The 13,142-nt window shown below is 40.2% G+C and overlaps 1 long non-coding RNA gene across 1 annotated transcript; it reads left to right on the top strand.

Annotated features, from left to right (window-relative positions):
* Positions 1-786: 786 nt before the first annotated feature.
* Positions 787-8,330, top strand: LOC122814880. The gene is made up of 4 exons (XR_006366925.1): positions 787-854; positions 3,236-3,367; positions 5,756-5,887; positions 8,274-8,330. It is a non-coding gene; the product is annotated as an uncharacterized LOC122814880 (long non-coding RNA).
* Positions 8,331-13,142: the final 4,812 nt, after the last annotated feature.

The following is a 13,142-nucleotide window of genomic DNA, read 5'->3' as shown; positions in this document are numbered from 1 at the left end:
TGACTTGTTATTTGCGATAGTGGATGATAGATCCTGGTCTGTTCTAATATTGCACATTGATTTTATCACATCTATCATTCTTAGTATTTTTGTTGATCTATTCCCTCTTCTATAATCTTCTAACAGCGACACTTCTTGTCTTAACTGCTTTATAGCTTTCTCTATTTGATACTTCCATGATGGTGATAAACACAAAAGCCAGAAGAAGTAGCTGAATTGAACCCACTCAAAGTATTGCAGGCTGCAAATCACCACACTGTTGTAGAATGCAGAATCCACTTTATTAACTTCAGACAAAAAAATCCAAGGATGAGCGCTTTCGTTCAGAAAAATCTAGACTTCATCAGACAATTTACCCCACATGGTTACTTCCTTCTTATACAGTCCAAACAGGAAGTTCCACCCAGTTGTAAACTAATCAATTATGTCATTAAAAGCACAATAGAGCATATGCAATTCCTGCCTACCCTCTACTAAGAGATTACTATCCAGCAGGGACCCAAGGACCCCCAAATCTATCAACTGTATCATCACTTCATAGTGAAACCTGTTGTTCTCACACGTAAAGTGATAGGAGAGCATATGCAATTCCTGCCTACCCTCTACTAAGAGATTACTATCCAGCAGGGACCCAAGGACCCCCAAATCTATCAACTGTATCATCACTTCATAGTGAAACCTGTTGTTCTCACACGTAAAGTGATAGGAGAGCATATGCAATTCCTGCCTACCCTCTACTAAGAGATTACTATCCAGCAGGGACCCAAGGACCCCCAAATCTATCAACTGTATCATCACTTCATAGTGAAACCTGTTGTTCTCACACGTAAAGTGATAGGAGAGCATATGCAATTGTAAGTTTGGCTCCTACCTGATTTAACACTCTGCCTTAATCCTGGTTGTTAATTATTGTATGCCTCACAGCCTGAACACCCAGTAGTCATTCCCCCACTCCAGTAGACTACGATATTCCCTCTCATACTTCTAGTTTAATTAATTAACCCTTCATATATATTGCCTTCCTAGCCCTAGTCTAACCTTGCCTGATTTTCTTTTCCTCACCTCTGTGGTTATTACCCTACTGCCCACTAGGTGGCACCCTCCTAACTGCTCCTCTCTTGTTGCCCTTCATCCTCATACGACTGCCTTCTTTTTGAGCTCTTTTCTAGTATTATTACCACTGACCAGACATATTACCTCTTTTGCTACACCTTTCCCATTATCTGCCTTTACTATTCACTTCTACTACACTCTACTCTCCTACACAGATCACAAAGCCTACTTACCCCTGCAGTCCCTCCTCCGCAATCAGAATTTCACTGATTGTTCTCAATCAACTGTCCTACCTCAGCTAGCATATACCCAACACACATCCTCTGCCTCACCTGAGGAATATTCCTTACATTACCTCTACTTCCCTTATACTGCTCTTAGTTCTTTCTCTCCTCACCTCCGCCCCTACTCATATTACATTAGGGATTTACTACCTTGCTCCCTACTCTTACCCCGCCTCTTCCTACCTGTATCAACCTCCCCCCCATCTCACTTCCTCCCAATACCTTATATATAACACCTGTCCCTCCCGGCGCCATCTTTACTGACTAGGACATTCCCTTGGCTGCTGTATGCTTCAAACCCCTGTGAGCTGTTTACTGTAAGTGATTGTCTTGGTCTCTTATAGCTTGTAAACGTGTACTGACATGAAATGTATTTAAACTGAATGCTTACTGAATGTGCTGAAAGGGTTACGGTACTACTGCGCTATAGTTGTATTCATACTTCTTTCTTAGCGGTAGTAGCGTTGAATTGCTTGTGTATTTTTTCCCTTTTGGACTTTCTGTATATTGGAAAACCTGTGAAACTGGTTTAGTCATGTTAGGACTGTTTACTCTAGCCTAGATTCATGTCCGCTACACTATACGTTTTATTGTAGTAGCTCACAACTTGTCGTTGAGTCTTCTGTGTGTGAGGACCTACCATTCCGGCATTTTTGTTGTGTTTTCACATTATTCATAGTGAAACTGGTTTAGTCATGTTAAGAATGTGTAGTCTAGCCTAGATTCATGTCCGCTACATGATACATTTTATTGTAGTAGCTTACAACTTGTTGATGAGTCTTCTGTGTGTGAGGACCTACCATTCCGGCATTTTGTTGTGTTTTACACATTATTCATAGCTTAGTACACAGGTCCGCCGAAGGGTACATTCCTTATCTAGCCTAGTAATCTTGTCCACTGAAGGACACATACGATTGTATAACCCTATAAACTAGCCGCTACTCTTCTGAGTGTGTGGTTCGCCCGTTTAGATCATAGCGTGGTCTTTTTACAGCTACTCTCCCTTAATTGGACTTGTGAAGTTAGAAGTGAGTTTTTCTCTCCTGGTATCTTGACCTACGCCACGGATAGTCTGTAGCATTGCAATCTACAGTCCTGTAAACACGCAGCGTGTAGCGGGAGTTTTTATCTCTCCTGACATTTACCCTTTCACATCTGCAGTTAACTTGGCCTAAGCTAGACAGCGATAGTGCCGTTTTTATCCTAAAATTCCATATTTAAGAATAAACTGCTTTTTGCTGTTCTGCTAGCACGTGGTGCGTGGCGGGAATATTCTTTCTCCCCAAACACTACACTCCTGTTATCTGTACTTAGATTGCCCACTGCCACTCATAACAGTGGCGTTTCATCCTTTTGACTAGTTATATGTTCTTTTTATTTGATGCTTTTACTGTGAGCCTATCCAGAGGGACGCCAATCCCGGAATACCCACCAGCATTGATTATGTATCTTTCCTAATTCCAATTGATAACTAGCTGCATCCCTCTCATCTAGAGCAGTTGATAAATACGGCAGGAAAGCTTAGACATTACTTTAGTGCACTAGAATCAGCAGTGAAGTGAGCAAAGTATAATATACATCGCAACTGTTTTGCACTGGATTATTGTATGTAATTAAATGTTTTCTTGTCGTGTTCTTACACAAATGTTTTTTGCCTGCAACAGTGTTTTCACTCATACCTAACCTATTGCACAACTGATAGATACAACTGTTTGTAGTAAACCATTTATTGTCTTTCCTACTCTAGAGAAATGGATTTGATTGCTTCTAATTGATTAACTAAGTAACTTGCCTAACCATTTTGTATTGTGCCATCTAATACTTTTTTGTCTCTTTCTTGTCTTTCTCCCCTTCTCTCTTGTTCCTGCTATATACATATCTGCTTTTGTCTATTTCAGCCTGCCTACCCTCTACTAAGAGATTACTATCCAGCAGGGACCCAAGGACCCCCAAATCTCTCAACTGTATCATCACTTCATAGTGAAACCTGTTGTTCTCACACGTAAAGTGATAGGAGAGCATATGCAATTGTAAGTTTGGCTCCTACCTGATTTAACACTCTGCCTTAATCCTGGTTGTTGATTATTGTATGCCTCACAGCCTGAACACCCAGTAGCCACCCCCCCCCCACTCCAGTAGACTACGTATATTCCCTCTCATACTTCTAGTTTAATTAATTAACCCTTCATATATATTGCCTTCCTAGCCCTAGTCTAACCTTGCCTGATTTTCTTTTCCTCACCTCTGTGGTTATTACCCTACTGCCCACTAGGTGGCACCCTCCTAACTGCTCCTCTCTTGTTGCCCTTCATCCTCATACGACTGCCTTCTTTTTTGAGCTCTTTTCTAGTATTATTACCACTGACCAGACATATTACCTCTTTTGCTACACCTTTCCCATTATCTGCCTTTACTATTCACTTCTACTACACTCTACTCTCCTACACAGATCACATAGCCTACTTACCCCTGCAGTCCCTCCTCCACAATCAGAATTTCACTGATTGTTCTCACTCAACTGTCCTACCTCAGCTAACATATTCCCAACACACATCCTCTGCCTCACCTGAGGAATATTCCTTACATTACCTCTACTTCCCTTATTCTGCTCATACTTTCTTTCTCTCCTCACCTCCACCCCTACTCATATTACCTTAGGGATTTACTACCTTGCTCCCTACTCTTACCCCGCCTCTTCCTACCTGTATCGACCTCCCCCCCATCTCACTTCCTCCCAATACCTTATATATAACACCTGTCTCTCCCGGCGCCATCTTTACTGGCTAGGACATTCCCTTGGCTGCTGAGTGCTTCAAGCCCCTGTGTGCTGTTTACTGTAAGTGATTGTCTCGGTCTCTTATAGCTTGTAAACGCTTACTGACATGAAATGTATTTAAACTGAATGCTTACTGAATGTGCTGAAAGGGTTTATGGTACTACTATGCTATAGTTGTATTCAAACTTCTTTCTCAGCGGTAGTAGCGTTGAATTGCTTGTGTATTTTTTCCCTTTGGACTTTCTGTATATCGGAAAACCTGTGAAACTGGTTTACTCATGTTAGGAATGTTTAGTCTAGCCTAGATTCATGTCCGCTACACGATACGTTTTATTGTAGTAGCTCACAACGTGTCGTTGAGTCTTCTATGTGTGAGGACCTACCATTCCGGCATTTTTGTTGTGTTTTTTACACTTTTCATAGTGAAACTGGTTTAGTCATGTAAGGAATGTGTAGTCTAGCCTAGATTCATGTCCGCTACACGATACGTTTTATTGTAGTAGCTCACAACTTGTCGTAGAGCCTTCTGTGTGTGAGGACCTACCATTCCGGCATTTTGTTGTGTTTTATAGATTATTCTTAGCCTAGTACACAGGTCCGCCGAAGGGTACAATCCTTATCTAGCCTAGTAATCTTGTCCGCTGAAGGACATATACGATTGTATAACCCTATAAAGAGCCGCTACTCTTCTGAGTGCGTGGTTCGCCAGTTTAGATCATAGCGAGGTCTTTTTTACAGCCACTCTCCCTTAATTGGACTTGCGAAGCTTGAAGAGAGTTTTCCTCTCCTGGTATCTCGACCTACACTACGGATAGTCTGTAGCATTGCAATCTACAGTCCTGTAAACACGCAGCGTGTAGCGGGAGTTTTTATCTCTCCTGACATTTACCCTTTCACATCTGCAGTTAACTTGGCCTAAGCTAGACAGCGATAGTGCCGTTTTTATCCTAAAATTCCATATTTAAGAATAAACTGCTTTTTGCTGTTCTGCTAGCACGTAGAGCGTGGCGGGAATATTCTTTCTCCCCAAACACTACACTCCTGTTATCTGTACTTAGATTGCCCACTGCCACTCATAACAGTGGCGTTTCATCCTTTTGACTAGTTATATGTTCTTTTTATTTGATGCTTTTACTGTGAGCCTATCCAGAGGGACGCCAATCCCGGAATACCCACCAGCATTGATTATGTATCTTTCCTAATTCCAATTGATAACTAGCTGCATCCCTCTCATCTAGAGCAGTTGATAAATACGGCAGGAAAGCTTAGACATTACTTTAGTGCACTAGAATCAGCAGTGAAGTGAGCAAAGTATAATATACATCGCAACTGTTTTGCACTGGATTATTGTATGTAATTAAATGTTTTCTTGTCGTGTTCTTACACAAATGTTTTTTGCCTGCAACAGTGTTTTCACTCATACCTAACCTATTGCACAACTGATAGATACAACTGTTTGTAGTAAACCATTTATTGTCTTTCCTACTCTAGAGAAATGGATTTGATTGCTTCTAATTGATTAACTAAGTAACTTGCCTAACCATTTTGTATTGTGCCATCTAATACTTTTTTGTCTCTTTCTTGTCTTTCTCCCCTTCTCTCTTGTTCCTGCTATATACATATCTGCTTTCGCCTATTTCAGCCTGCCTACCCTCTACTAAGAGATTACTATCCAGCAGGGACCCAAGGACCCCCAAATCTCTCAACTGTATCATCACTTCATAGTGAAACCTGTTGTTCTCACACGTAAAGTGATAGGAGAGCATATGCAATTGTAAGTTTGGCTCCTACCTGATTTAACACTCTGCCTTAATCCTGGTTGTTGATTATTGTATGCCTCACAGCCTGAACACCCAGTAGCCACCCCCCCCCACTCCAGTAGACTACGTATATTCCCTCTCATACTTCTAGTTTAATTAATTAACCCTTCATATATATTGCCTTCCTAGCCCTAGTCTAACCTTGCCTGATTTTCTTTTCCTCACCTCTGTGGTTATTACCCTACTGCCCACTAGGTGGCACCCTCCTAACTGCTCCTCTCTTGTTGCCCTTCATCCTCATACGACTGCCTTCTTTTTTGAGCTCTTTTCTAGTATTATTACCACTGACCAGACATATTACCTCTTTTGCTACACCTTTCCCATTATCTGCCTTTACTATTCACTTCTACTACACTCTACTCTCCTACACAGATCACATAGCCTACTTACCCCTGCAGTCCCTCCTCCACAATCAGAATTTCACTGATTGTTCTCACTCAACTGTCCTACCTCAGCTAACATATTCCCAACACACATCCTCTGCCTCACCTGAGGAATATTCCTTACATTACCTCTACTTCCCTTATTCTGCTCATACTTTCTTTCTCTCCTCACCTCCGCCCCTACTCATATTACATTAGGGATTTACTACCTTGCTCCCTACTCTTACCCCGCCTCTTCCTACCTGTATCAACCTCCCCCCCATCTCACTTCCTCCCAATACCTTATATATAACACCTGTCCCTCCCGGCGCCATCTTTACTGACTAGGACATTCCCTTGGCTGCTGTATGCTTCAAACCCCTGTGAGCTGTTTACTGTAAGTGATTGTCTTGGTCTCTTATAGCTTGTAAACGTGTACTGACATGAAATGTATTTAAACTGAATGCTTACTGAATGTGCTGAAAGGGTTACGGTACTACTGCGCTATAGTTGTATTCATACTTCTTTCTTAGCGGTAGTAGCGTTGAATTGCTTGTGTATTTTTTCCCTTTTGGACTTTCTGTATATTGGAAAACCTGTGAAACTGGTTTAGTCATGTTAGGACTGTTTACTCTAGCCTAGATTCATGTCCGCTACACTATACGTTTTATTGTAGTAGCTCACAACTTGTCGTTGAGTCTTCTGTGTGTGAGGACCTACCATTCCGGCATTTTTGTTGTGTTTTTTACACTTTTCATAGTGAAACTGGTTTAGTCATGTAAGGAATGTGTAGTCTAGCCTAGATTCATGTCCGCTACACGATACGTTTTATTGTAGTAGCTCACAACTTGTCGTAGAGCCTTCTGTGTGTGAGGACCTACCATTCCGGCATTTTGTTGTGTTTTATAGATTATTCTTAGCCTAGTACACAGGTCCGCCGAAGGGTACAATCCTTATCTAGCCTAGTAATCTTGTCCGCTGAAGGACATATACGATTGTATAACCCTATAAAGAGCCGCTACTCTTCTGAGTGCGTGGTTCGCCAGTTTAGATCATAGCGAGGTCTTTTTTACAGCCACTCTCCCTTAATTGGACTTGCGAAGCTTGAAGAGAGTTTTTCTCTCCTGGTATCTCGACCTACACTACGGATAGTCTGTAGCATTGCAATCTACAGTCCTGTAAACACACAGCGTGTAGCGGGAGTTTTTATCTCTCCTGACATTTACCCTTTCACATCTGCAGTTAACTTGGCCTAAGCTAGACAGCGATAGTGCCGTTTTTATCCTAAAATTCCATATTTAAGAATAAACTGCTTTTTGCTGTTCTGCTAGCACGTGGTGCGTGGCGGGAATATTCTTTCTCCCCAAACACTACACTCCTGTTATCTGTACTTAGATTGCCCACTGCCACTCATAACAGTGGCGTTTCATCCTTTTGACTAGTTATATGTTCTTTTTATTTGATGCTTTTACTGTGAGCCTATCCAGAGGGACGCCAATCCCGGAATACCCACCAGCATTGATTATGTATCTTTCCTAATTCCAATTGATAACTAGCTGCATCCCTCTCATCTAGAGCAGTTGATAAATACGGCAGGAAAGCTTAGACATTACTTTAGTGCACTAGAATCAGCAGTGAAGTGAGCAAAGTATAATATACATCGCAACTGTTTTGCACTGGATTATTGTATGTAATTAAATGTTTTCTTGTCGTGTTCTTACACAAATGTTTTTTGCCTGCAACAGTGTTTTCACTCATACCTAACCTATTGCACAACTGATAGATACAACTGTTTGTAGTAAACCATTTATTGTCTTTCCTACTCTAGAGAAATGGATTTGATTGCTTCTAATTGATTAACTAAGTAACTTGCCTAACCATTTTGTATTGTGCCATCTAATACTTTTTTGTCTCTTCTTGTCTTTCTCCCCTTCTCTCTTGTTCCTGCTATATACATATCTGCTTTCGCCTATTTCAGCCTGCCTACCCTCTACTAAGAGATTACTATCCAGCAGGGACCCAAGGACCCCCAAATCTATCAACTGTATCATCACTTCATAGTGAAACCTGTTGTTCTCACACGTAAAGTGATAGGAGAGCATATGCAATTGTAAGTTTGGCTCCTACCTGATTTAACACTCTGCCTTAATCCTGGTTGTTGATTATTGTATGCCTCACAGCCTGAACACCCAGTAGCCATCCCCCCCCACTCCAGTAGACTACGTATATTCCCTCTCATACTTCTAGTTTAATTAATTAACCCTTCATATATATTGCCTTCCTAGCCCTAGTCTAACCTTGCCTGATTTTCTTTTCCTCACCTCTGTGGTTATTACCCTACTGCCCACTGGGTGGCACCCTCCTAACTGCTCCTCTCTTGTTGCCCTTCATCCTCATACAACTGCCTTCTTTTTTGAGCTCTTTTCTAGTATTATTACCACTGACCAGACATATTACCTCTTTTGCTACACCTCTCCCATTATCTACCTTTACTATTCACTTCTACTACACCCTACTCTTCTACACAGATCACATAGACTACTCACCACTGCAGTCCCTCCTCCACAATCAGAATTTCACTGATTGTTCTCACTCAACTGTCTCAACCCGCTCCGTTCGCCCTGCGGGCTCACTCCGCTCCCCTCCCTACCCCCAATTCCCACCCACCCCCAGGGGTCCTCAATATATTTCCACTACACCACACCCCTACTTTTACCAACACCAATCAAATAAATTCTCCTTATTGCCACTCCCCTCCATAATTATTCAATTACCTCTCCTAACAAAGTGTAATACCCCACCCCACCCTTATAGCTTCTAATACCTCTCTGCTATTTATACAAACCCTTATCTATCTACCCATCTCTTACCTACATCATGGCCAATATTACCTACCTAACTCAACTAAAATGTTTAGCCTTCATACTACTTCTAACTCCTCTAGTAACTATCTACACATTAACCTCTTATGAACAACAACTCCACCCAAACCTTCTACTGCCTTCTAAGCTCACTTCCACACCACTACTACCTATTCCTCTTCATAGCTTTAACACCACAACTTCTCCCTGCTACCTCCATGCCAAATATCACAGGCTAACCCACATAAAATACAGTACTCACCTTGCAAGGAAAACACTTTGTTTTTACTTCCTTAACATTATCAACCCCACATATAGAATACTCCCCTTAGTCCTACTAGATGGAGACATTCATCCTAATCCTGGCCCACACAATATTCCTGACACTATACAAATTACCTCCAACATTACTCCTCCACACACACCTAATAAGCCTCCAAACTCCCTTTCCATAGCACATCTTAACATTCGAAGCATTAACAATAAAACCACCCATCTTCATGCCCTTTTAGAATTCTACAACTTTGATTTCCTATGTCTATCCGAAACATGGCTAAAACCATCCATTAATGACAATGAACTTATCCCACCTGCCTACAGTATCCTGAGAAAGGATCGTATTAACAAAAAGGGAGGTGGTGTAGCAGTCCTCTTTAAAAATGATCTACATGTCACCATATCTAACATAAATCTACCCACATTTAATAACTCAGAAATCCTAGTCACTAAACTTCAAATCAACAAATTCAAATCCATTAACATCGCTTGTATTTACCTTCCCCCTGGTAATAACATTAATACCCTTGAAAACATTCTTAACTGGATATCTATCAATCTTCCACAAGAAACCTTAATACTTGGCGACTTTAACATCGATTGGAAATCCTGTAGTACCCCTCAGCCCACCACCCACATTAATCTTCATGGCTTCTCCCAAGTTATAACCTCCCCCACAAGAATTGATAAAAGTAACAATAAAGAAAGTATACTAGATTGGATTCTTACAAACTCCCCACATCTTACATACAAGGCAGCAACCCTCCCTGATAATCTAAGTGATCACTTACTCACTTATATCATCAGACACAAAATTAACTTACCTAACCCAACTACATATTGAACAATCAGGACTACAAAATCATTCAACCCAGAACTTTTCCAGCTAGAACTTAAACACTGTGACTGGTCACCACTAAAAACACTTCCCCTAGATGAAGCAGTTGACTACTTTAATACCTCATTCTTATCCATCCTTAACCAACATGCCCCAGTACGCTCTATTAGAAGTAACACTAAACCTGCCCCATGGCTCACCAAAGACACTAGAAAAAAAATTCTCCTCAGAAACAAATCATGGTCAAAATGGCACACTACCAGGAATCCAACAGACCACCTAACCTTCAGACAACTTAGGAATACCACTAAAAAAGCTATCCTGCTAGATAAAAAACTTTTACATCCAACTACAAAAAACTAACCAAAGAAATCCACAAAAGTTTTGGTCCAGCATCAACAAACTCCTACACCCAGGCCAATCTATAACACCTACCCCTCTAGGCTCTAACCAAGAAAACCCAACACAAACTGCTAATGCCTTTAATTCTTTTTTTACAGACACCATTCTAACTCTAGCTAAACAACTATCTCCTACTTCCCCCAATCTAACCATCTCTTCCACTTCCCCTATTCCATTACTTCAGCTAAAACCAGTTCCTATATCCTTTATTTGCTCCCTACTAGAAAAATTGAAACCTACCACCCCCTCTGCTGACCAACTACCTGCTGAGTACCTGCAAAAAGGTGCCAAAGCCATAGCCCTCCCCATTTCCATACTCATAAACAGAACTATATCCGAAGGAAATATCCCAACTATCTGGAAAATCTCACACATCATCCCCCTTCATAAAGGTGGTAACTCTATCGACATCTCAAACTATAGACCAATAGCCTTACTCTCTCCACTAGCAAAGATTATGGAAAAATGTGTCCATAAGCAAGTACTCACCCATCTAATAGATAATAACTTACTTGCCAATTGTCAACATGGATTTAGACCTAACCACAGCACCACCACAGCCCTCCTCTCCTTCACAGACTGTATTAATTCTAACCGTAATAACAATACCCTTTCCTCCTCTGTCTTTATTGATTTATCTAAGGCTTTTGATATGGTTAACCACCAGCTCCTTATTAAAATACTTAAAACTCTTTCTCTTGATTCTCTAGTATTACAATGGTTTAAATCCTACTTAGACAATAGACAACAAGCAGTACTATGGGAAGGTAACCTATCCTCTCTCCTCCCTATTTCCCTTGGTGTCCCCCAAGGTTCCATCTTAGGCCCACTGTTATTTTCTATTTTCATTAATGACCTCCACCTAGCAATCCCACACACCACCTGCATTCAGTATGCAGATGATTCCACTATTATTTGCTCAGCAAATAACCCTGCCGAGCTACAATCTCTTACACAAAATGCATTTAACACAGTTGAACAATGGTTTTTAAACCGTTGCCTTTTACTTAACCCAAAAAAAACCAAACTCTTACTTTTTACTCCTACTCGTAGAACTCCCCCTCTTCACTTTACTCTTACATCCAACAATGGGACTCTCATATCTCCTGACATAACCACCAAACTTCTTGGAATTACTATAGACAATAATCTAAACTTTGACACTCATACTAACATCACTATAAAAACTGTAAATAAGAAACTGGGATCCCTTTACAGAATCAAACCCTTCCTCACTCCTTCAACCAAAATTGCTATAGCTAGAACTCATTTAATCACTACCTTACTCTATGCCTCACCCATATACACCAATCTCTCAAAACATAATCTAAACAAACTTGCTACTGCCTATCACTCCATTGCTAGATTTGCCACAGGTTCTCCTTTTCGTACTCATCACTGCAACAACCTTAAACAACTTGGATGGCTTGAATTTCAAAACCAAATACTATCTCAACAACTCACTATTATACATAAGAGCTTGTACTACCCCACCTATACACCTATACTGACTACCCTCATCACCACCTATAACAATCTCAAAAACCTACGTTCCTCAAATAAGCCACTTATTACTATTAACAAATCCAAGAACTCTGCTGGAGATTCTCTGTTCTCTAACTCCGTAGGCAAACACTGGAACAAACTTCCCTCTGAACTCCTAGCTCTAACCTCCACAAGACTCTTTAAACTAAGAATAAAACAATTTCTCAGTTCTCACTGGCTTTGCCCTTGTACTAACCCTGACTAAATATCTTCTCTGCTCCTAGCAAGAATATATTCCACCACTCTACATACTCTTGCTGCCTCTTAGATACCTTTATCTCACTATATCATATGATACATTTCTATAATTTATTAACAGTATATACTTTCTGTTATCCTGTTTTCAAATGAAAACTACTAATTTGTTCCTATTCCTATTGCAATGCATATCACCTCAGCATAACCTTGGTATCCTTGTAATGTCAACTGTACCTAATCAGTATGTCTGTATTCTGATTAATTATTATTATATTTCTTTTAATTTTAAACAATTGATTACAGTCATATATTGCATATGTAAATGGCTGTAACTGTTTAGAGCTATTTTACTACTGTTATTCTGCTTTGAACTTATTATTTTTTACTGTAAAAAGTTTGCTGTGCTGGAGCTTTTCTCCCCGGGCCTCTACTGAAAATGGATCTTATTCCAGTTAGACTAGCCCGGTTAACAAATGTAAAATAAAATAAATAAAATAAATAAATAAATAAATAAATAAACAATATTTACAGTCACTGAATTTAAAAAGCAGACAAACTATACAAACTGAAAAAAGTTCATGGAACACACCACCCTAAAAACACACTATATATAAACACTGCTTTATAAAAATGACAATTTACAATACATATTTAAATATGTTGAATGTGTTAAAACAATAAATATGTGTGATTAAATACTAAAAACTAGATATAGTAGAAAATGTTA

The sequence above is a fragment of the Protopterus annectens genome, chromosome 11.part0, assembly GCF_019279795.1.
Source record: "Protopterus annectens isolate FY-2018-M chromosome 11.part0, PAN1.0, whole genome shotgun sequence".
NCBI lineage: Eukaryota > Metazoa > Chordata > Ceratodontiformes > Protopteridae > Protopterus > Protopterus annectens.
The sequence above is the reverse complement of the archived record's forward strand: the minus strand, read 5'-3'. Positions and strand labels throughout refer to the sequence as shown.